This window comes from Pseudophryne corroboree, chromosome 9 (assembly GCF_028390025.1).
Source record: "Pseudophryne corroboree isolate aPseCor3 chromosome 9, aPseCor3.hap2, whole genome shotgun sequence".
Lineage (NCBI taxonomy): Eukaryota > Metazoa > Chordata > Amphibia > Anura > Myobatrachidae > Pseudophryne > Pseudophryne corroboree.
Genome location: NC_086452.1, coordinates 439575134 through 439600582, shown reverse-complemented (window position 1 = coordinate 439600582; position 25449 = coordinate 439575134). Strand labels below are relative to the sequence as shown.

The following is a 25449-nucleotide window of genomic DNA, read 5'->3' as shown; positions in this document are numbered from 1 at the left end:
TTTCAGGATATCTATCTGTGGAAACAGGTGGGATAATTACTCACCCAGCAAAACAGATTAACTCATCTGTGTATGGTTAAAGAAATCCAGAAAACATGACCAGTTGGGGGTACTTGAGGACCGACGTTGAGAACCACTGCTCTAGACAGACTGCAGGCAATGGGTTTACAGTACTATAGCCAAACTACTGTTTACTTTGCTGAACTTCAAGAGTCACATATTCAGTGTAGATATCGCAGCACAAGTCCTGGGTTAAATCCTAATACATTAATCCTGGACCCTTGACGTGTGGCAGCTGCAGGATCAGCTGCTACAGTTACTAGAAGGCAGCAGAAGGATGACAGTGCCATCTATATTATTTAAATTTGCATTACCTGTCATCATCGTTCCTTGGAAAATTATTATTGGGAGCAACTATTTATTTATTATCATTTACTTATATGGCGTCAGCATATTCCGTAGCGCTTTAATCATTCAGAGATTATTTTATAAATTGCTGAATTTCTCAAAGCCAAATGGAAGAGAAGAAAATGATACAGTATACACAGCGGAGGTTACCCTTTTATTGTTTGGTCCCTGGTCCTTATTGTGTCCCTGTAAGTACCTGACGTGTACAATACAAAATAGGAATCAGTTGTTTAATGGTAAACGTAAAGTTATTCCCAGACGTTGCTCTATGTACACTGCACACAAGAGGCAGCGGGTAATTCTGTACCGTACATACCTTTAATAACCTCGTCCCTGGTGCACGTTCCACATAACGTCTTCTGGATGCATTCCGTGTCGCCTTCTCCTTATAGCTCCATCTGTTCCGTCCCCAGCATCAAGGTAGAGACGCTCAACGGCCCCTTTTGTGTTGGATCTCAATTCCTGGGTCTCCTCCAGGAGCACAAGTGGAACCTGTGACAGAAACAAAGCGAGCGCCCTTCCTGAAACCTTCTGGTGTCACATTAGCAGTGGAAGTTCTATGCAAATATAACTGTAGACTAGGAAACATTATGCAAACAGAGGCGTTCCCTGCACAAAGCCCATTGCCCGGCATGGTGTGGGATGCACAGGTGGTAACATGACACTATGCAGCTCATTTGTAAAGGGGAGAGGGTGCGGCTGACATGCCACAGCCATAAAAGTCAGTAAGTAAATTATAGGTTCTCTTGTTAAATTTGCAACACCATAAATGAGGATTACATGGCAACTGGGTTAGATGGGGCTCTCTGACATTGGTAACCTCCAGTGGTGGTGCATTCAGGACTACGCAGAGAGAAAATGCACCTGTCCGGAAGCGCATCTATTGCACATAATATTGGGCAGGTTTTTATATATCACTTACATGTTACGCAAATCATTCACATCAGCCAATAGAGCTTGCAATCTATATTCCCAACCATACGGACACACATTAGGGTTTATTTGGTCAGAAGCGAATTCACCTGCCAGTATGTTTTTGGATTGTGGGAGGAAACCGGAGCGCCTAATGGGGAAACATGCAAACTCCACACAGATCGGACACTGGTTGTAATAAAAACCCATGAACTCAGCGCTGTGAGGCAGAAATGCAGTGCTAACCGCTGTGTCACTGTTCTGCTCTATGGGGGTCATTGAGATCCATAGTTGCCTACCCTCCCTCATTCTGCAGGAGACTCCCTGAAATAGTAGCAATCTCCCTGACTCCCTGATTAGACCAGAAATCTCCCTCATTGCACCTTACCCCATATTATGTAGCCGTTACATTCTTGGGGTAAAAATAAATATATTAGAGGTACATACATTCAAATGGGATCATCAGCGCCATTTCCCTGCATTAACTTATAAGACACAATGGGACAGATGTATTAACCTGGAGAAGGCATAAGGAACCAGTGATAAGTGCAAGGTGAAAGACACCAGCCAATCAGCTTCAATATGTAAATTAACAGTTAGGATCTGATTGGCTGGTTCCTTTATCACCTTACACTTATCACTGGTTTATCACTTCCTTATGCCTTCTCCAGGTTAATACATCTGCCCCAAAGATCCCTATGGCTACATGCAGGTTAAATAAGGTTTCTCATGGCCAATTACAGTATATGGAACCTGATGTAAAACACAATACACAAACAAATCCTGAAAAATATCAACAAGTAGATCTTACTAACTTTGGGGCTCATTTATATTTGGATGTAAGTCATGTTTATGACACGCCTCTCAGATGTAGCGGTACACGTCCGCGCTGGTAGGTGTTACTTTCACATCTCCCTGACATGCTTTTTTAAAAATAGGCAAGTATGTCAGATCTGATCGTTGCTGTGCGTTTTCGCACAGAGGGCTATCAGGTACTAACTGCGCATGCGTATGTATCGCAATGCGCACATGCATCGGACAGCAACAAAGGGCATCGCTGGTCAGCAATGGGATGGTGCAAATAATCTGTTTGCACGGACGTTCGCAAGGTAATTGATAGGAGGAAGATGTTTGGGGGTGGTAACTGAACGTTTACTGGGAGTGTCCGGAAAAACGCAGGCGTTCCCAAGCGTTTTCAGGGCGGGTGTCTGACGTCAGCTCCGGCCCCGATCAGCCTGATGTGATCGCACTGTAGGAGTAAGTCCTGGGCTGCGCAGAGGGGTGTAGTATGAGTTGCCGGCGGCTGGGTACCCGGCGACCAGCATACTGGCGCCGGGATCCCGACCGCCGGCTTGCTGACAGCAGGGCGAGCGCAAATGAGGCCCTTGCGGGCACGGCTATGTACGCCACACTATCTATTCTCCCTCCAGGGGGGTCGTGGACCCCCAAGAGGGAGAAAAGGTGTCGGTATGCCGGTTGTTGGGATTCCGGCGCCGGTATACTGTGCGCCAGGATCCCAACAACCGGTATACCGAATACCACCCGCGCAGAAACTGCACAAAGTGTATTTTAGCAGCTCGGAGTACACATGGCATCGCACTCTTGCACGGCGAATATACACTCCTCCTGGAGACGGCGACTATCTGATCGCAAGACAGCAAAATTAGCCGCCCAGCGATCAGATCTGAATTAACCTTATCTGTGTTACTAATTGTTAAAGGGATTTCCTACCTTCAGATGACAGTTCATTTTTTTGTCTTGCCTGTGCCCTCCTGCGGCATTTACTAATATGTTGCATAATCTTTAGTCATTTTCACCCATGTTTTCATAGAATCAAACAAATCCGCTCACTTGCATTGTATCAGTGTACAGCACAGCTTTCCTGTGCATTCCGCATTGATAATACTGCGCCTGATTCAGAGATAGATGCAATGCTGATGTCGGGCGCAGAGGAGCGATTAGTTGCCACTGCACATGCGCTAAAGCCGCAGTGCGCACGTGCATTGAATAAATAGTTACTGCACACACACAGAGGATTTATTTGCAAAGTGAGTAACAGCCAGTCAGCGTTTGGAGGAGGTAACAGGTGATGGCTAGAAAAGCACAGGCGTATCGGGGCTGTTTTCTGGGCGTTCCCTAGTCAGCCACCGCTCACTTATTCATACCTGGTGAGGACCTGGTGTCATAGGAGAGCCGCTCAGTCTGAGACAGACAAGGGTTGCAACAGATGTGCATCCGATGTTCCCAATGTTTTTACTTATGTACCTGAGTGGCGGATGTGAGATTCCGCCGGTGGGTGTCATTGTACACAAGACGGTGGCTGAGCCATTCGCATATTTCCACAAGCACACCGCGAACGGAATTGCAACTACACATGCAACTGCAAGCACCCCTGAATTCAGGGCCCTTGTATCCAGCTAGCAGCAGATCTGTATTGTATCCAAGGGCCTCAATAATAACTTTTGGCTACGAAGCACAAAGCCTGATCTAGCAACTGTCCTAAATTAAACAGGACAGTCCTGAGCTGAGAGGACTGCCCCGGCACTAGGGACCTCGGTCCTGGATGCTGGGAATGTAGGGAAGTGCAGTATGTACTGCTCACTGTGGTAACCATGTGCATCTGACAGATGCACAAGGTTACCGTGGCTCCCAACCCCCTCCCTGCCAGTTGCCCGCACCCCCTCTCAGCCGCCCGAGGAGGACCCGTTGATGTGATTTGCGATGAATTGCGCCATCGTAGTCCCTCCCCTTGCTACAGTGCATGCTTTTTCGGCGCTGTATATCAGGGGGTGGAGCTACAATGATGCAATCATGATGCCATGCCTCCCAGACAGCCCACCTTCCTGACAGCCACTCCCCTTATGCCGGCCACTCCCCTTATTCCTAAAGTAACACAGGTGGAAACCCCTTTAAGGGTGAGATGTATTAAACTTTCTAAAGAGTGGAGAAGTTGCACATAGCTTCTAATCAGCCTCTACCTATCATTTATCAAGTACATTCTATCAAATGATAGGTGAAAGCTGGTTGGATGCTAGGAGCAACTTGATCACTCTTTGGACGGGTTGCAACTTGCTACATTTCCCCACCTATGACCCTATCCTCTATAGACCACTTCTGGGATATTTAACACATTACAGCACACTGTACATTCCCGAGGCCAGGCCTTTGAGGTCAGATACACACGGACATTTATTTTGAGTGCAATTTATGGGAACATCTTTCTGATGCTTCCATGTTACTCCCAATCTGCTCCTAGTTATGGCTATTACGTCTGCGCTGCCAGTCTAAATATAAGCAGCAAGCCTCATCCTTACGGTGCTCTTCAAAAAAGGGCAACAGGATCTCCGCAGATATATTGAAGCTATGACTTTCAATAGTGACGGTATGGACCCCCTACCCTCCTTCTCCTTAGTGCACTAGAGGCCTCATTCTGATAAGGAAGTAAAGCAATTAAACATCTTAGTGATAATTGGTGGACCCCTTTCTTTGAAAGTAAAGCATTCATAACCATAACCAGAAATAACGACACTGAGACTTGAATTTGGCAGAAAATTGCTAGCTATTTATTTGTCCCTAACCATTGGGAAACCTGTAATAAAAGAGATTAATTTAATATGCCGCTCCAGCTGGCATATGGTGGCGGCCCAAAAGAACGGCTCCTTAATCTAAATTAACTTAAATAACTAAATCCTATAAATTTACTAAAAGCTTACCATAAACCGGTAATAGGTGACAACTCAACCCCCACAGTGACTACCCACCGCTCCTGGGTGCCCTGCCGCTGCCTTCCCGGACGGGTGGTCAAGCGGCCATAAGTCGATGGAGGTGAGTGCACCTAAACCACAACCAACTGTAAAACACTACAGTTTTCTCTACCATACGAAACTGCCGTTCTTTTCCGCCAATAAATAGCCAACGATAAAACAGCCAACAACTTAGAGCCACAGCACCACGTGCCACTATTTCCAACTACCAGGGCGGGTGGGTGGGAAACCGAGTCACCAAGAGACTTAAAATGGCTTCACCTTCCCTATATATATCAAGCCCTCCCCCTTAAAGAAGGCTGTACTTTCCTTACAGCTATGTCCACCCCTCCCCAGATGTTTAACCCTTTCCTCTCCTATGCAGTCAATACTCTCTTCTAAACATCTTAGTGATAATTGGTGGACCCCTTTCTTTGAAAGTAAAGCATTCATAACCATAACCAGAAATAACGACACTGAGACTTGAATTTGGCAGAAAATTGCTAGCTATTTATTTGTCCCTAACCATTGGGAAACCTGTAATAAAAGAGATTAATTTAATATGCCGCTCCAGCTGGCATATGGTGGCGGCCCAAAAGAACGGCTCCTTAATCTAAATTAACTTAAATAACTAAATCCTATAAATTTACTAAAAGCTTACCATAAACCGGTAATAGGTGACAACTCAACCCCCACAGTGACTACCCACCGCTCCTGGGTGCCCTGCCGCTGCCTTCCCGGACGGGTGGTCAAGCGGCCATAAGTCGATGGAGGTGAGTGCACCTAAACCACAACCAACTGTAAAACACTACAGTTTTCTCTACCATACGAAACTGCCGTTCTTTTCCGCCAACAGCGAAAGACTCATCCCCAAAGTCTTTCGCACCGCCACCATAAAACCTACCCTAACTCCTGCAAAGCGAAACCTAGATCCTCCAGAAAAAAACATCATCCCCTCATCGGATAGATGTACTCCATCGCGCCGGAAAAGGTGGCTGTCTCTGAACCGTATCCTCGGGTGGCGAACCACCCTCCCACCGTGGGACAGCACCCACTTTGCCACAGCTCCGTTCACCTTTTTCCGGGCCTCATCAATCCGGCGACCATCCGCCACACCCCTCCAACACAAGAAGAGAGTATTGACTGCATAGGAGAGGAAAGGGTTAAACATCTGGGGAGGGGTGGACCTAGCTGTAAGGAAAGAACAGCCTTCTTTAAGGGGAGGGCTTGATATATATAGGGAAGGTGAAGCCATTTTAAGTCTCTTGGTGATTCGGTTAGGTGAGTGCTGCAGTGCAAGCAAAACTTTGTTTTATTAGGGGATTCTTGCTGTGCAAGTTACAGTTCAGTGAAGTGTCTGGAGTCAGTGTCTCGGCACATGAGTCATGACTCATCTGTAGTGGAATGTGTTGCAGAGACTGCACATGAATCAGTGAGTTGCCAGGGCTGGAGGATCAGTGCTGGACTCATGGAGTTATTCAGCTGCAGTGATTGTACAGTGTATCTGGGGGAGGCAGCTGCTTATGCCCTGATAATAATATATTAACATAGATTTACTGTTATGTTGATATATTATTAATAACCACTTATTGCATACTAGTTATAGAATATGACATTACTTCTGGCTGAGGAGAGAAAGCTTAACAGCCATGAAACACATCATTCATTCTGTAACTAAACCAAATAAAAACGTTTTTTTTAATCTTGCATACTTTGCTGATTGGATGATTTTAGGTGGGCTTGGATTTATTATATTATCCACTATCTAGCCTCCAGGGAGTTTTCCACCCACAATCACACTGAGCAGGATCAGTGAGCACTGAGCCGAGAGCCCTGTACCACAGGGGCTCCACCTCCTGCTGCATGAATCAGATCCATCCACTGAGTCACTGAGTCTACACAGTGTACAACTGTCTCACTCACTGGCAGACTCAGGATGAATCATGATTCATGACATGGATCAGGCACAGCAGCAGAGCACTCACTGACTGGTGAGTCGTGACTGCTCCCTCCCCCCTCCCACTGGGTGTCACCTGGTATAGCCTCTGGCCAATCACAGCTAAAGACAGCAGAACACACTGACTGAAGGACACAGGACACAGAGTTTCCTCCCTCTGTCTGAGAGAAGCTGCTGCTGCTGCTGTCTCCACTCATGAAACAGTGAGTGACTCGAGTCATTCACACTTCCTGATGATTCCAGCTACTGTGTTGAGACAGAGAGTCAGTAGCCATCTCTATTGTCAGCCCCCTGCATTTAGGTCACACATCAGTGCTCTGGCTGCCACTCGCCCACGACGGTCCGCCGGGACCCCAGCCCGTTACCGCTCATCTGGCGGTGGGGGCTGGTTCCGGGGGCGAGCTGGCTAGGGCCTCCTAGAGGGATCTGGCGGAAGCCGGGCCGGCTGTGACTGGCGGGAGCGGCCGACAAGGAGGATCAGAGAGGGAGTCAGGCCGCACGGAGGTGGGCGGGCAGCAGCCCTTGCCTCCGGGCATGGCCGGGGAAGCCCCAGTGCCGGGTGCCCGCGGGAGCGCGCCGCACTGGGCGCTCATCCAGGGACCGGAGACTGAGTTCGATGCCCAGCTCTTCCCCCTTGCCGGGGCCGGCTAGTGGTTCCAGGCGGGGGGAGGGCACTGGGCGGGGGACGGTGGCCAGCTGAGCGAGGCCTGTTGCAGGGCCTCGCACGACGTCATCCCCAAACGCTTCGGCTGAGAGAGCACGGACCGGAAGCGGTGGGACGCGCGCGCGCCCACGCGCGGCTCCGGCGGTGCCGCTCGCGCACGTGTGCGCGCAGCGGCGCCGCTTTCCTCCTTGTCTCCTCAGCCCTCTCCCCCGCAGCCGGAACACGGTGTGGAGCGGGGAGGGAGGGGGAGAGGCAGTGATCAACCAGGTTAAGCTAGTGGGGCTCTTAATGCAGGAGCCCAGACAAGAGGCCTTGTGGTGACAGAGAGCAGTGGGGCGCGCGCCCGAGGTGCGCGCGCGCCCACGCTCGCCTTTGGCGCCGCCAGCCGCGCACGTGTGTGCGCAGCAGCGCCGCCGGCCCTGCTGTCTCCCCTGCTATCTCCCAGGCAGCCGGAATCCGGCGGGAGCCGGGGATAGAGGGGAGACAGGGCAATTATGATCACTGGCAGGGCAGTGCGATACCAAGGAGAAGGGGTGCGGCAGCAAGAGGTCACGGGGTGCATGCACAGGAGGTGCGCGAGCCCGTGTCCACTGCAAGCGGAGCGGTGCGCACGCGCTCTGCTGCGCCGCGGGGTTCCCGGTCTTTTCAGATCACTCCCCCGGGGCCGGAATCTAGCGGCCTGCGGGGGAGGAGGGGGGACAGGGAATGGGTTAGTGGCCGCGGGGCTGCTGCACGCGCCGCAGGAACTCGCGGCGGTCACCCCCCCCCCCTCTGCGGCATCGGATAGTTCCGATACACGGGAAGAGGGGACAAATTCAGAGGCAAGGGCAGTGCGGGCGCCGACAGCGGTGCCTCCGCTTTCCCGCAAGGGCAGCGTGCGTCGGATGCCCGGCACACGCATGTCGGGCGGCGAGCGCGTGGTCGCACGCGGGCCCCGGCGAAGGACCCAGGACCGCGCTTTGGGGCAGTCACGACCCCTCCGGAGCGCTGGCTCGGCCCTGGCCACAGCGGTGAAGGTGTTAGGGCCGCTAGCCGCGGCTGCCTCCCCTAGAACGGCTGTTCGTTCCGGCGGGCTATGGCGGCGCAGCGGGTGGCACGCGCCTGCCGTGAGCTCGGGACGGTCGCCGCAGAATTACAACAGGGTCCAGGGCAGGACGCGGGGGAGCTCACGGCCGCAACGCCCCCAGCACGGAGGCCGCGGCATGTGCCGCGAGTACTGGAGGGGTCCTCCGCTTCTTCCTCTTTTTCAAGGGAGCTCGGGGATGAGGCGATGGCAGATTTCGAGGAGGAAGGCAACGATTTGGACGCGCCGGAAGATTCCATGTCGGGGGAGTCGGCGGCATCAGGTAAGGTGGTGCAGTCGGTATTCGGGTTCCTCCACGAGCTTTAGTTCGCGTAGTTCTTCCTCTTCCTCCTCTTCATCTTCAATGTCGTCACAGGCGTCCGAAGTCAGTAGCACAACTAGGGCAAAGAAGCGGGCAACTAAATTCGCCAAGAGGGCAGCGGAACAGGCGCAAGCGGCTTAGCGAGGAAGCGCGTAGGGCCAAGAAGCTCGCAATTTGCCCGGTGTCGTGCGATTCGTCTATACTGCTGTACTGCGGGGGCTGCGAGATAGCTGCCGCAAGAAGATTTGGAGGGGGGACTTCGTGGACGTGTTCGTATTGACGAAGGTCGCGAAGAAAGAGTATAAGGTGGCGGCGCAAAGAAGGGCATCGGGGCTGAGGCATTCCGTACCTTCGATAATTGCCTGGCCGGGTTCTGGGTCTTCGCGGCATCTTACCTGGAGGACAGGCCAGCAGAGCACACGAATATAATAAGGTACCTGCATCTCATACATGACATGCAGCGCACGTCTTCGGGATCGGAGTGGCGCAGGTACGATCAGGAATTCAGGGAACAACAGGAAGGTTTGCAGGTCATGGACTTCGGGTTCAAGGACGTTGAGGTTGGGCTCAAGGTCACCCGGGCTTCGCTACAGGCGGAGGAGCCCCGGAAGCCGGGGGCGGACGGGCACCACGCAGGGTCGTCCTCCCAGGGGTTCGGCGCGGACGGCGGATTGGCCAAGTCAGGTAGGTCGGCAGTCCGCGCAGGGGGGGCGTGCCACCACAAAAGGAAAATGTTTCGCGTTTAACAACGCGGTGTGTTCCTTCGGGGGATGACTTGGTCATCTCTCCAGTGGGGGTGGTTCCTAAGAAGGCTCCAGGCGCCTTCCGGCTCATTTGAGTTCGCTTTTAGGTGGGTACTGCCGGAAGCTGTGAAGGGCGACTGCGGGGTGTGCCAGAACGCACCATTTCGTGCGTTTGTCCTCAGAGATTAAGAGGGATTTGGCAATATGGGCCTCGTTCCTCGAGGACTTCAACGGGGTGTGTATATGGCAGGCCCCAATGGCGGACAGCGCTAGGTTGCAGCTGTTCACCGACGCAGCGGGCGCCTCTGGATTCGGTTGCCATCTGGAGGGATCTTGGTGCGCGTGGCCGGCAGAATGGCATCGCGGGGGTTTCACGAAGGACCTTTTGCTTCTGGAGTTTTTCCCATTATGGTGGCGTTGGAGGTCTGGGGCGATCGGCTGGCTAATCGCAGCATTTTGTTTAGATGCGATTATCTGGGCGTGGTGCATGCGATTAATAACCAAAGGGCAAATTCGTTGGTGGTTATGCGGGTGCTAGGGCAATTGCTTTTGACATGCTTGCGTAGGAACCTGTGGTTCCGCGCGCAACATGTGCCCGGTTTGGAGAATGGTATTGTCGACGCTTTGTCGCGAGGACAGTGGGAGAGGTGTTGGTTGTTGGCACCTGAGGCCAACGAGCAGGGTTTTCACTGTCCCGGTTAGGTTTGGCAGGTGATCGGGCCGGACTGGAGGGTATAGCGTTGCGGTCAGTCGCGCCAGCCACGCTCAAGGCTTACGGACATGCTTGGAATGAGTGGGACGAGTTTGTCCAAGGTCGTCAGCAACAAGGTAAGAGCAGGCATCGGCTGATGCTTTCTTTTATGTGGCAGCTTTACGTCTCCGGTAGGTCACGAGCAGTGGTTTCGCGGTATTTGGCAGGCATCTCATTTTTCTGCAAGCAGCGAGGCGTCCCTGACGTAACAAAAAGCGAGGTTCTGCGGAAGGCAATGAAAGGATGGGCGCGAGTCGCGCCGTCGCCACCGGATAGGAGGTGGCCCATCGATGCGGCGTTGTTGCCGGCCGTCATCGAGGCAGTAGGGCGAGTCGCGTCGTCCAGGTTTGAGACGCTTTTGTTTAGTTTGGCGTTCTCAATGGCTTACCACGGGGCCTTTCGAGTTTCTGAGTTGGTAGCGCCTTCCAAGAGAGCAGATTCGCGCATGCTGGTCGGAGACGTAGTAGTGGGTGAGAGGTCCTTGCTGTGCAGGTTGCGACGCTCCAAGACGGATCAAGGGGGGAGAGGGCGCTGGGTTACAATGGTTCCAGCGCTGGAGGAGAGCGTTTGCCCGGTGGGGCTGGCAAGGCAATACGTGGTGGTGCGACCCGTTAAGGAGGGGTCTTGGCTGTTGCATTATGATGGGCTGCCAGTCACGAAATACCAGTTTCGATGGATGCTGAGTCGCTGTTTGGCGGGCTTGGGCCTCCCACCCACTGTTTTTGGTACCCATTCCTTTCGCATAGGCGCAGCGACGTTGGCTGCTGCGGCGGGTTGCTCCAGAACTGAAATACAGGCGGTGGGGCGATGGAAGTCGTCAAGTTATAGACGATATATTCGCCCCGTCACATGAGAGGTCGGTTTGCGCTTGGGCTTTGTTTAAATTTGCAATGTATTATGTTGTTACAGTTCTGTGATTTTATGGTGTTGTGCGTCTGTTGGTGTTACCCCTTTTGTTTTTTTTTTGTTTTTTATCCTACTCAGGGATTAGCTACTCGCCGTTGCTGGCATGAGTCGGCAGCGGGGGTCTGGAGTTATTTGCGATTTTTTGCCTGACTTGACGGACTGAATTCTAATCTACAATTCGGCTAATTTGGTCTAATCAGAGTCCCTCAGCAGGTCTTTACGTTTCACCTCCAGCTGAGTTATTACATGTGTTTCCCATTTTATACCCCCGCCTCCCCCTCCCCCCACCCCCCCCTGTTTTTATTTCGTTTATTTTATTTGATCTTTCCCCTTTGTGTCTTTAATTGCGCTTTTAAATTGGCTACGAAACATGGTGCAGTCGGCTAGGCCGTGACTGCTGCAATAGCGAGATCTAAAGTTTTCTTTTTTGGCAGATCCTTCAGTATAAACAATTAATAAGCCTCTTAGTAATCAATTCTACCCCTCTTTTTCCCTTCAGGATGGTTCGGAGACTATTTGCCCATTTGGGTGGTTGGCCACTCTTACATTTACTGGGCGGCCAGGTTTGTGGCCTCGGAAGGGTCTCAGGCATTGCTTGGAGCACAGGGTGTCAGATGGCTTGGCTGGCGAGGAATGATGTGGGGTGAGCTGAGGAGTAGGTTAGTGAGTCAGGCCAGCAAGCATGGAGTCCCTAGGGTTTTTGGTTGTCCATCTAGGTGGCAACGACCTGGGGAAGAGGACATCCTTGGATCTGCGGTGGGCCATGATACAGGATCTGGCAAGTGTGACCGCGGCATGGACCGATTGTGTGTTGGTTTTTTCCATGATGGTGCCAAGATTGTGTTGGAGGGGTGTGGCGGATGGTCGCCAGATTGATGAGGCCCGGAAAAAGGTGAACGGAGCGGTGGCAAAGTGGGTGCTGTCCCACGGTGGGAGGGTGGTTCGCCACCCGAGGAGTCGGTTAAAAGACAGCCACCTTTTCCGGCGCGATGGAGTACATCTATCCAATGAGGGGATGATGTTTTTTCTGGAGGATCTAGGTTTCGCTTTGCAGGAGTTAGGGTAGGTTTATGGTGGCGGTGCGAAAGACTGTTGGGGATGAGTCTTTCGCTGTTGGCGGAAAAGAACGGCAGTTTCGTATGGTAGAGAAAACTGTAGTGTTTTACAGTTTGTTGTGGTTTAGGTGCACTCACCTCCATCGACTTATGGCCGCTTGACCACCCGTCCGGGAAGGCAGCGGCAGGGCACCCAGGAGCGGTGGGTAGTCACTGTGGGGGTTGAGTTGTCACCTATTACCGGTTTATGGTAAGCTTTTAGTAAATTTATAGGATTGAGTTATTTAAGTTTAATTTAGATTAAGGAGCCGTTCTTTTGGGCCGCCACCATATGCCAGCTGGAGCGGCATATTAAATTAATCTCTTTTATTACAGGTTTCCTAATGGTTAGGGACAAATAAATAGCTAGCAATTTTCTGCCAAATTCAAGTCTCTGTGTCGTTATTTCTGGTTATGGTTATGAATGCTTTACTTTCAAAGAAAGGGGTCCACCAAATATCACTAAGATGTTTAGAAGAGAGTATTGACTGCATAGGAGAGGAAAGGGTTAAACATCTGGGGAGGGGTGGACCTAGCTGTAAGGAAAGAACAGCCTTCTTTAAGGGGAGGGCTTGATATATATAGGGAAGGTGAAGCCATTTTAAGTCTCTTGGTGATTCGGTTTCCCACCCACCCGCCCTGGTAGTTGGAAATGGTGGCACGTGGTGCTTTGGCTCTAAGTTGTTGGCTGTTTTTCGTTGGCTATTTATTGGCGGAAAAGAACGGCAGTTTCGTATGGTAGAGAAAACTGTAGTGTTTTACAGTTTGTTGTGGTTTAGGTGCACTCACCTCCATCGACTTATGGCCGCTTGACCACCCGTCCGGGAAGGCAGCGGCAGGGCACCCAGGAGCGGTGGGTAGTCACTGTGGGGGTTGAGTTGTCACCTATTACCGGTTTATGGTAAGCTTTTAGTAAATTTATAGGATTGAGTTATTTAAGTTTAATTTAGATTAAGGAGCCGTTCTTTTGGGCCGCCACCATATGCCAGCTGGAGCGGCATATTAAATTAATCTCTTTTATTACAGGTTTCCTAATGGTTAGGGACAAATAAATAGCTAGCAATTTTCTGCCAAATTCAAGTCTCTGTGTCGTTATTTCTGGTTATGGTTATGAATGCTTTACTTTCAAAGAAAGGGGTCCACCAAATATCACTAAGATGTTTATCTCGGCACCATCATGGAAAAAACCAACACACAATTGGTCCATTGCGCGGTCACACTTGCCAGATCCTGTATCATGGCCCACCGCAGCTCCAAGGATGTCCTCTTCCCCAAGTCGTTGCCACCTAGATGGACAACCAAAACCCTAGGGACTCCATGCTCTCTGGCCTGACTCACTAACCTACTCCTCAGCTCACCCCACATCATTCCTCGCCAGCCGAGCCATCTGACACCCTGAGTTCCAAACAATGCCTGAGACCCTTCCGAGGCCACAAACCTGGCCGCCCAGTAAATGTAAGAGTGGCCAACCACCCAAATGGGCAAACAGTCTCCGAACCATCCTGAAGGGAAAAAGAGGGGTAGAATTGATTACTAAGAGGCTTATTTAATGTTTATACTGAAGGATCTGCCAAAAAGAAAAACTTTAGATCTCGCCATTGCAGCAGTCACGGCCTAGCCGACTGCACCATGTTTCGTTGCCAATTTAAAACGCAATTAAAGACACAAAGGGGAAAATCAAATAAAACAAACGAAATAAAAAAGGGGGGGGGGGGTGGGGGGGGGGGGGGTATAAAACGGGAAACACATGTAATAACTCAGCTGGAGGTGAACGTAAAGACCTGCTGAGGGACTCTGATTAGACCAAATTAGCCGAATTATAGATTAGAATTCAGTCCGTCAAGTCAGGCAAAAAATCGCAAATAACTCCAGACCCCCGCTGCCGACTCATGCCGGCAACGGCGAGTAGCTAATCCCTGAGTAGGATAACAAAACGGGGGAACAAACATTAACAAACGCACAAAATCATGAAAACACAGAACTGAAACAGCATAACGAATTTGCAATTAACAATGCCCCCCAGCGCCGGGCGCCCTCTCAAGTGACAGGGCGAATATATCGCTTATAACTGGACGACTTCCATCGCCCCACCGCCTGGATCTCAGTTCTGGAGAAACCCGCCGCAGCTGCCGACGTCGCCGCGCCTATCCGAAAGGAATGGGTACCGAAAGCAGCAGGCGAGAGGCCCAAGCCCGTCAGACAGCGACCCAGCATCCACCGGAACTGGTATTTTGTGACTGGCAGCCCGTCATAGTGCAATAGCCATGACCCCTCCTTAGCGGGTCGTACTCCCAGATATTGCATTGCCAGACCCACTGGGCAAACGCTTACTTCTAGCGCTGGAACCATCGTAACCCAGCGCCCTCTCCCCACTTGATCCGTCTTGGATCGCCGTAATCTGCACAGCAAGGACCTCTCACCCACTACCACGTCCCCGACCAGCATGCGCGATTCCGAACTCTTGGAAGGCGCTACCAACTCAGAAACTCGAAAAGCCCCGTGGTAAGCCATAGAGAAAGCTAAACGGAACAAAAGCGCCTCAAACCTGGACGACGCTACTCGCCCCACCGCCTCGATGACGGCCGGCAACAAAGCCGCATCGATGGGCCGCCTCCTATCCGGCGGCGTCGGCGCAACTCGCGCCCACCCTTTCATAGCCTTCCGTAAAACCTCACTTTTTGTTACATCCGGGACGCCTCGCAGCTTGCAGAAGAATGAGACGCCAGCTAAGTACCGGGCCACCACCGCTCGCGACCTACCAGAAACGTAGAGCTGCCACATAAAAGAGAGCATCAGCCGATGCTTGCTCTTACCTTGATGTTGACGACTCTGAACAAACGCCTCCCACTCGCTCCACGCTTGTCCGTACGCCTTGAGCGTGGCCGGCGCTACCGACCGCAACGCTAGACCTTCCAATCCGGCCCGATCACCTGCCAAACATAATCAGGACAGTGAAAACCCTGCTTTTCGGCCTCGGGTGCCAAAACCCAAAACCTCTCCCACTGTCCCCGCGACAATGCATCTGCGATTTCGTTTTCCAAGCCGGGAACATGCTGCGCCCGGAACCATAGATTCCTACGCAAGCATGTCAAAAGCAAGTGCCCGAGCACCCTAAGAACCACTAGCGATTTCGCCCTCTGGTTATTAATCGCATGCACTACGCCCAGATTGTCGCATCTAAACACTATGCTGCGATTAGCCAACCGGTCTCCCCAAACTTCCAGGGCTACCATAATGGGAAAAAGCTCCAGTAGCAACAGATCCCTTGTAAGACCCTCACTATGCCAGCTTTCCGGCCAAGATGCCACACACCACGATCCCTCCAAAAAACAACCAAATCCATAGGCACCTGCGGCATCGGTAAACAGCTGCAACCGGTCGCTGTCTACGGCTGGCGCTTGCCATATGCTCACACCGTTGAAATCCTCCAGGAACGAAGCCCATACGGCCAGATCCCTTTTTAATTCAGAGGACAATCGAACGAAATGATGAGGCCTGGCACACCCCGCCGTTGCCCTTTCGAGCTTCCGGCAGAAAACCCTGCCCATCGGGATTACCCGACAAGCAAAGTTAAGCATGCCAAGCAAGGACTGCGCCTGCCGCAGCGTGACCTTACGCGAGCCTTTGAACCGGCAAATGGTTTCGCGGAGCCTCGACACTTTGTCCTGAGGCAAGTGACACTCCCCCGCCACTGTGTCGATTTCAATCCCCAAGAACGATAAACAGGAGTCAGGACCTTCCGTTTTGTCCTCGGCTACAGGAACACCGAAGTGGTAAAAGAGAGCCTGGGTGCTAAACAACAAATCGGCGCACCTCGTGTCGTTCGCCGGACCTGCGCATAGGAAATCGTCGAGGTAATGTGCAACCCCGTGGCCGCCTGACGTCGACTCCACACACCAATGAAGAAAAGTGCTAAAGCGCTCGAAAAATGAGCATGAAACGGAACATCCCATCGGCAGACATTTGTCGATGAAATACTCCGTCCCAATCCGGAAACCCATGAAACGGAATGAGTCAGGATGCAATGGCAATAATCTAAAGGCTGACTCAACATCGATCTTAGCCATGAGGGCCCCGCTCCCGTAGCTGCGGACCATCTCTAGCGCCTCGTCAAATGACTGATACACCACCGAGCAAAAGGCTGGTGGTATTGCGTCGTTGACCGAAGCCCCCGGCGGGTAAGACAGATGCTGTATGAGCCGAAAAGCGCCCGGGGTCTTCTTCGGAACCACCCCGACCGGGGAGATGACCAAGTCATCCACCGGGGTGATCTAAAAGGCCCCCCCATCCTGCCCAACCTGACCTCCTTATCTACTTTCTCCCGCAGGACGGCCGGCAATGCCCGAGCAGACTGGAGGTTTCTCTGCGCCCGCACTGATACCTCGCTTGCAACAGGCAAGCGGAAACCAAACTTAAAACCATCTAACAAAAACTTTGCATGCGCCCTATTTGGATACATATACAGCCACTTTCCCATCGTTTCCAACTTAACTGGCGTTGGGGCTCTGCTGAGCGGTCCCGCTCGCGGCCTGCTTAGAGTACGCCTGCTTTCCCTTGCTTCCCTGTCGCCCCCCTTTAAAACAAGAGGAGGCTGGGTGGGCTCCCCCACAATGGTGGCAGGAGTGACGAAACCGACACTGCTTGCCATAGGAACATGCTCCGCTATTAAACGCGAAGCATTTCCCCCGAGTAGCAGACCGGCCGCCCCCGCGAGCGGCCGATCCGCCTGTCCTGGCCATTCCTACGTCCGCGGCCGCCCCCTGGGCTGATGACCCCGCGCGACGCATACCTGTTCCCTGTTTCTGGGGCTCCACCTCTTGTTGTGATGCCCGGGTCACTTTGAGCCAGACCTCCACATCTTTGAAGCCAAAATCCATGACCCGCAGCCCGTCCTGTTTCTCCCGAAACTCTTGGTCATACTGCCGCCATTCCGAGCCCGCGGACGTGCGCTGCATGTCATGCACGAGATGCAGGTACCGGATAAAATTCATGTGTTCTTCCGGCCTATCCTCCAAATAGCATGCCGCAAACACCCAAAAACCGGCCAGCCAATTATCAAACGACCGGAAAGCCTCTGTCCCCATGCCCGTCTTAGCGGCCGCCGCTTTGTAGTCCCTCTTCATGGCCCTAGTCAAGACGAACAAGTCTACGAGGTCACCCCTACGTATCTTCTTGCGGCAGCTATCTCGCAGCCCCCTCATAACTGCGGTGTACTCGCAGCGCACTACCCCCGGCAGATCGCGCCGCTTCTTTGCCCTACGCTCCTCTACACTCATTCGCCTGCGTCGCTTGCGCCTCTTCTGCTGCTTCGCCGCCCTTTTGGCAAGTTTCTCGGCCTCCCTCCTTGCCCTAGCGGTACTATCCGCGTCGGACGCTTGCGACGCCAAAGAGGAGGATGAAGAGGAGGATGAAGAGCTACGCGAACTCGAGCTCGCGGTGGAATTTGAAAAAGACTGCACCAACTCACCGGATGCTGTCGACCTCTCCGACTCGGATTGCTCGTCGTCTTCATTCCAATCTTCGTCCACTGCGAAGTCTGCCGAGTCCCCTTCACCTTGGTCCTCTGTGGAAGACAAAACAAAAGAGGGACCGGCCCGCGCGTGCGGCGCACGCCGGGCACCCCGTGCGGAATGCGCAGGGCCCGAGCCTCCCTGTCGCTCGCAGTCTGGCCCTAGCTCCAGCTCCGCTGCTGCCGCCCCCAGCTCTCGGCAGGCTCTTGCCACTCGCTGCACCGCTGATGACTTGACCTTGTCCGACCTCTTGCGCCCTGCAGCTCGGCCGGAGTCCGCCGTTGTCCTGGGGGAGGCCACTCTCGCTAATGGCACCAGCGCCTGCGCCACCGTGGCCAGTGCCGACGCTATGGCCCCAGGGGAATCCCATGCGGCACGATCCCCGAAAACGCCGCCCGAAGGGCGACCGGTCCTTGTTTGGGCGCGAGCCCGCGCCCTTTGACGGCCTGATACGTCCCGGGGGTCCCACTCCTCCTGCTCTGACCCAAAGGCAAGAGCCCCCCTGCCGGCCCCGAGGCTCTCCCTCTCCGATCCCTCCTCTTCCCTATCCAGGGAAGGAGAGGAATCTCCTGTTCCGGAGGAGGACCCGCTGACTGTTACAGCTGCCTGGGCCGCGGCCCTGCGGCCGCTGACCCATTCCCTGTCACCCCTCCCGCCGCGGGCCCCGCCGCGTCCAGCGACAGTGACAGGGACCTGTAGCCCCTCCGCGCGTGCCCTCCCGCGTGTCGTCAGACCAGCAGAGGGTGGACCCGCCTGCTGCTGACGGCCACCCCTTGCCGGTCCTGCTGTGTCCTCATTATTATTTAAACTTACAGTGCCCCCAGCGCTGCCTCCTCGAGGCACGCGCTGCACCCCCCTCAACCTATCTCTCCCCCTGCCGACGTCCGGCAGCCGGGGAGAAGAAGAGGCCGCCGTGTGCTCAGCTGGCGCCGCTGCGCGCACACGTGCGCGGCTAGCGGTGCCCGGAGCGAGCGTGGGCGCGCGCGCGCACCACGAGCGCGCGCCCCACGCCCAACCGCCAGCTGCCTCCCGGCCTGCTCCTCCTGTCTGCCCGCCGCGCGAGGTGCTTGACTAGACCCCGCGCGGCGACCGCCAGCTCCCTGTGGCCTCTCCACGTCCCGTCCGACCCGAACAGCCGCCCGGGGCGGGGAAGGAGAGACCACCTCCGCTGCGCCCTGGTGCCCCCCACCGCGCGCCCGCGGGCGCCCGCCATGCCGCCGGTCTCGGCGGCTCCCGGCGGGGACGGCCGCCGCCCGCCAACGCTTGAGCGGCCTGCAGGGACCCCTGGTCCCCCACGTCGCCCTCGTCTGGCTGGGGTGACCGGCACAGCACCCGGCGACGAGTCCGCCCGGGCCCCGCCATCGATGCCAGGGGGGGTATCTGATGAGGCCCTAGGGGACGGAGCCCCGTCCCCCCCACCACTCACTGCAACGTCAGGGCCCGCTCGTCGGAACCGAGCCGGGGCCCTTAAGAAGCGCTGGGGGCGAGAGGACATTTTGCAACCCTTAATATAAGCAAGGGACACCCTGGGCTTATTGGAGAGGAGCACTAAAAAGGCAGGAGGTCACTGATAACAGCAGGCAATAAACAATTGATTTTTTGCTGGCACTGCAGCACTCACCAAACCGAGTCACCAAGAGACTTAAAATGGCTTCACCTTCCCTATATATATCAAGCCCTCCCCCTTAAAGAAGGCTGTACTTTCCTTACAGCTATGTCCACCCCTCCCCAGATGTTTAACCCTTTCCTCTCCTATGCAGTCAATACTCTCTTCAACAAAAAACATTTAACTTTGTATCTGGAAGAAACCATGTTGCCATGCAAGGGGAGCAAATACATTTGTAATTTTTCTGTGCAGGGTAAATACCGGCTGCTTTTGCATGTAGCCCACAAATGTTAGTCAGCTTTATTATTACACTTCAATATAGATTTCCGTTAGGGCACTCCCCACCCAACTCTATAGGGCTTATTTACTAAAGTGCGGGTTTTAGAAGTAGAGATGTTGCCCATAGCAACCAATCAGATTGCACTTATAATATATCTAGCACCTTCTAGAATATAATAGCGAGAATCATATTGGTTAATATGGGAACATCTTCACTTCTAAAAACCAGCACCGTTAGTAAATATACCCCTAAATCTCTCTGCAGATACTGTATCACATCTGCCCCACCTGCAGTGCAACATGGTTTTGCCCAGGTTCTAGGTCCTGAGCTACCACGCCACACACCCCTATTATATATTCCATCACTGCTGTACATTTTATGAGCGGACAGCAAATCATTTATTGCCTATCTCGTTGTAAAGAACCATGTTCTAGAGGCACATGCAAAGTGCAATGTACACAAATGTGTAAAGGTGTATATACTGTAGCATCTTTAGTAAAGGTGATTCCAACTATGTACTCAGCAGAGAGATTATTACACCCAAAATAGGGGCCTATTCACTAAAGCCTTGGATGGATATAAAGTGGACGGAGATAAAGTACCAGCCAATCAGCTCCTAACTGCTATGTCACAGGCTGGATTTGAAAAATGTCAGTTAGGAGCTGATTGGCTGGCATTTTATCTCCGTCCACTTTATCTCCATCCAAGGCTTAGTAAATAGAGCCCTAATTTCTCATTCTAAAGGCGAACGGAGCTCCTGTTCTACTAGTCATACAAGAATATGGGGCTTTGCCTAAATCTGCCTCAAAGACAAAGTCCTTTTTAAATACGGATCACATAGGTTAGATCTGAATAACGTCTGAGGACCTCTGTCTGTGCTGCTATTACTCTTTTCCAATATACTAGGCAGTTCTGCCTGTCTATAACATATCTCCATTCCCGCTACTCAATGATCCGTCTCCATGCTCTTACCATAATGAAGATTCACCGCACATTACATGACCTAATGTCCTAGTTGTCTAATGTGAAAATAAAACGAAACGCGTTATTGTGAAAACAGCTTGAGAAACTAAAAGAAAATTCATATTAAACCATAAATAATATTTGACCCCTAAACGCGATAATTAATTTTCCCATACAGGTTGAGTTTCCCATATAGAAAATGCTTGGGACCAGAAGTATTGTGGATATCGTATTTTTCCGTAGTTTGGAATATTTGCATACCATAATGAGAGACCTTGGGAATGGGAGGCAAGTGTGAACAGAGAATGCGTATTCTGTCTCCTATATATTAGACCAGATCTGTGACTCATTTTCTAATGCTGGGCGTGGCTAGGAGCTCTCATTGGGTTAGCGGCAGGTCTATCACACCCAGCTCACTGCTGACTGGGCGAGAAATACCCTCCCGCACAGGTTACATCCAATGGGAGGCTCTGCCCTTTGGCTGCTGTGTGTTTCCTGGACTCCACTCGGCTGCGGATGGACTGGCCCAGGCACAGGAACCTTCACCGCTTGTTGGTGCAGGGAGCATCAACAAAGGAAAGCAGCTTAGCTGCTTCCAGGAGGAGAAGCAGGAGAAGCATTACCTGCCCCTCCATTACTCGCAGCAACTCCAGGCCCCCTACCCCATCCGCGGCACCCCCGCACCGGCCCCTCCCCCATCCGCGGTGGCTCCGGATCCCCTCCCCCACCCGTGGCACCCCCGCACCCTCCCCCACCATGGCACCACACCGCACCAGCCCCTCCCCCACCTGCGGCAATGTACGTATCAGGGCTGTATTAGAAGAGCCTAATGCAGGAGACAGAGGCGTAGATGAGAGAAGGGGGCTCGTGTGTGGTCTCCGTCCGGAAACCCTCCTGGGCAGCCGTCGGCACATTAGTGAGCACTAGTATAATCTGGATCTGCGCAGAGGAAATTGCACAGCGGGCATAAGACGCTGTTGCTGTGCGTTCTGCGTCCATATCTGAAATTATCTATCTACCTCTTAGTGTATTGCTCAATAATAGTTATTTATATAGTGGACACTTGGTGCTTACAGAGAATATTTAGTCATTCACATCAGTCCTTGTCCCAGTATATCTTAAGCTGCATTCAGATCGCAAATGCCGGATCCTACCCGGTAAGAGAAACGTGTACTTACCGACTGGGATCCGGCATTTGCGCTCCGTTGCTGGCTTTCTGACCCGGCAATATACCGGGTCGGTTGCCATAGCAGCGGAGGGCGCAGCAGCAGCAGGGCGGGGGTGGAGGCGGCGCTGGGATATGAGCTCATCTCCTGCACCGCCTCTCCCTATGCTTTGAATGGGAGCCGTGTCGCATCGGAACGGCTCCCATTCACACTGCGCCTGACCCGGTAATCAACCCGGTAATAACCCTTCTTTTTTACCGGGTTGAATTACCGGGTCAGGCGACCCGCTAATTCTGAAAAGGAGCTTTCACATCGCACACTGACCCGTTTCAACACGGCAATATGCCGTGTCGATACCGGGTTTTTAGTGCGATGTGAAAGGGGTATTACACTCTACCGTATATTCCCTGCAATGTGTACATACACAACATACACTAGTGCAGTGGTTTCCAAACTTTTTGAATCGCTACGCCCTAGAGTATTAGAATTTACTTCACGGCACCCCTAGGCCAAAAGTTTATTTTTGAGGAATTCAGAAAATATTAAATGAAGTAAACCGTGCTTATATGTCATTCTTAGGCTCAATTATGTGGTGAGGGACAGGATTCACTTCTGTTTGTCCAAATATTGTATGATTGGCAGCCACAGCACTGATTTTGCCTATTACATTGACCATAAATCATTTGAATTGGTCCTGGACCACCAACCCATGGCACCCCTACAAGTGTCCCGAGACACCCAGTGTGGTAACCACTGTACTAGGGGTTATGTCTTTTTGCCAGAAGCCAAGTAACCTAGCAGTATGTTTTTGGATTGTGGTTGTAAACCCAAGCGCCTGGAAGAAACCAGAAGAAAACATACAAACTCCACACAGCCAGGGCATTGGTGGCATTTACCTGTGAGGCAGCAGGCTATACATTGCCAGTCCTTAGTCTTTTGGTTAATTCCTGTTTTTTGTTCATAGGGGAAAAAAAAGAAGCATTCCGTTTCCCATATTCACTGATGATCTAATAATAATAATAATAATAATAATAATTAATAAAAAAGATAAACTTTTTTTGCATATTTGCAAAATTTTCTCATTGCAGTTGGACGGGTAGCAGTTGATTTACCGACGGACACAATACCGATGGTCATAATCCCTACAGCCATTGAACGACAGTCGAAATACCGACACGGTCAAAATACTGACATTCATTATACCTACATGTCCAAAATGCCGACATAGCCAGAATACCGACATTTAAAATGCCGACAGGTCAAAATGCCGACATGTGTTTTTAAGGAATTTTTGCCCCAAAACAGACTTGTTCATATTTTACCATCCCAGTGGACCTGGAGGGGCAATATAATAGTGTGCTGAGCGCAGCGAGGCACTGTGCCCGAAGCATGGCGAGCGCAGCGAGCCATGCATGGGGACGCGGCACACTTACACGGTGTCCATGTCGACCTATGTCCACATTGACACCAATAAACCCAGAAAAACTCATGTCGGTATTTTGAAATGTCGGCATTTCAAATGTCAGTATTTGGACTAGGTCGGCATTTTGAAAATGTCGGCATAATGAATGTCTGTATTTTGACTGTCTGTATTTTGACTGTCGGCCAATGGCTGTTGGGATTATGACCGTCGGTATTGTGTCCGTAGGTAAATCATACCGAACCCAGTTGGACAACACTACAACACTTTATGGAACATAAAGGTCTGATCACTGGAGAGAAGTAAACAAAAAATGGATTTTAATTTACCAGAAGGTTTGATATCATTGGGTTTGTGATGTCACCGTGTGTGCGTAGTGACATCACACCAATGCTGTCTACGGAGAAGGGGAAAACATCTCTGCAAGTGGCAGTTACTGTATATCACCTAAATAATTATTTTTGCTCAGTATTTACTACAGAAGGAGAAGGGAAGGGGCCACAGTTAAGCTGCAAGGACATTCATAAAAATAAGGTAGATGAAAGTACATTTACAGAGAAGAAGGTCCCAACAGAACTTTCAAAACTAAAAGTGGATAAATCAATGGGGCCAGGTGGGATACACCCAAGGATACTCAAAGAGCTAAAAGATGTGCTGGTTACACCTTTAACAGTCACTAAATACCAGTCACTAAACACAGGTGCCATTCCAGAGGACTGGAAAAGAGCAAATGTAGTTCCACTGCACAAAAGTGGAAGCAAGTAACTACAGACCAGTAATCCTTACATCAGTAGTAGGGAAAGTAATGGAAAAACTATTAAAAGAAAGAGTTGTGGAATATCTTAAATCAAACAACTTACAGGATCCAAAACAGCATGGGAGATCATGCCAAACAAATCTTATTGACTTTTTTGACTCTGTGACAAAAATAATAGATCAAGGGGGAGCTGTAGATGTAGCATATCTAGACTTTAATAAGGCATTTGACATTGTCCCACATCGCAGACTGCTAAATAAACTTGAAAGCGTGGGGGTGGATTATAAAACCGTTAAATGGATAAGAACCTGGTTGCAGGATAGGAAACAGACAGTTGTAATAAAAGGAGTGCAATCTATGGAGGGAAATGTTACTAGTGGAGTACCCCAGGGATCTGTACTTGGTCCAGCTCTCTTTAATATCTTTGTTGGTGACACTGCAAATGGTATTGAAGAGAAAGTATGCCTTTTTGCAGATGATACAAAGATATGCAACAGGGTAGACACACCGGGAGGGGTAAAACAAATGATTGATGACCTAGGTAGGCTTGAGAAATGGCCAAGAACATGGCAACTACAGTTTAATGCTAAAAAAATACAAAATCATGCACTTGGGTCCCAAAAACCCAAAGGCTAAATATAGTATCAAGGGTACTATAATGGAAACTACTGAGGAGGAAAGGGATTTAGGAGTCACTATTTCAAGTGACTTAAAGGCAGGAAAGCAATGCAACAAAGCAATGAGGAAGGCAAGTCAGATGCTTGGTTGCATAGGGAGAGGAATCAGTAACAGGAAAAAAGAAGTAATAATGCCACTGTATAGGTCATTGGTGCGGCCTCATCTGGAATACTGTGTCCAGTTCTGGAGACCATATCTCCAGAAGGGGTGGTCTTCTGTTTGCCGGCGGACGGGCTCCCGACGACCAGCATACCGGTGCCGGAATCCCGACCGCCGGCATACCGACATCTTTTCTCCCTCTTGGGGGTCCACGACCCCCCTAGAGGGAGAATAGATAGCGTGCCTGCAGCGTGGTGAGCGCTGCGAGCCCGCCCAGCTGTTGGTATGCCGGTGGTTGGGATTCCAGCGCCGGTATGCTGGACGCCGGGAGCCCGGCCGCCGACATACCCTACTACACCCCTCCAGAAGGATATAAATACATTAGAGAGTGTACAAAGAAGAGCAAC

General features: G+C 51.6%; 2 protein-coding genes across 4 annotated transcripts in view; one reads left to right on the top strand and one right to left on the bottom strand.

The window, feature by feature from the left end:
• Nucleotides 1–25449, top strand: part of LOC134958461 (uncharacterized) — an 88941-nt gene that overhangs the window by 753 nt on the left and 62739 nt on the right. The gene's annotated exons all lie outside the window — the stretch shown is intronic.
• LOC134958463 (uncharacterized) overlaps nt 1–25449 on the bottom strand; it is a 69664-nt gene that overhangs the window by 29231 nt on the left and 14984 nt on the right. Inside the window, exons 1-2 of one of the 3 annotated variants that reach the window (XM_063941088.1) lie at nt 3052–3290; nt 725–900 (exon numbers count right to left, since the gene is read on the bottom strand). The exons of 1 other annotated variant lie outside the window; for it this stretch is intronic. The gene's annotated coding sequence lies outside the window, so the exon portion shown is untranslated. Of the gene's footprint in view, nt 1–724; nt 901–3051; nt 3291–25449 lie in introns of those variants that run through there. One more of the 3 variants, XM_063941089.1, reaches the window with a different exon arrangement.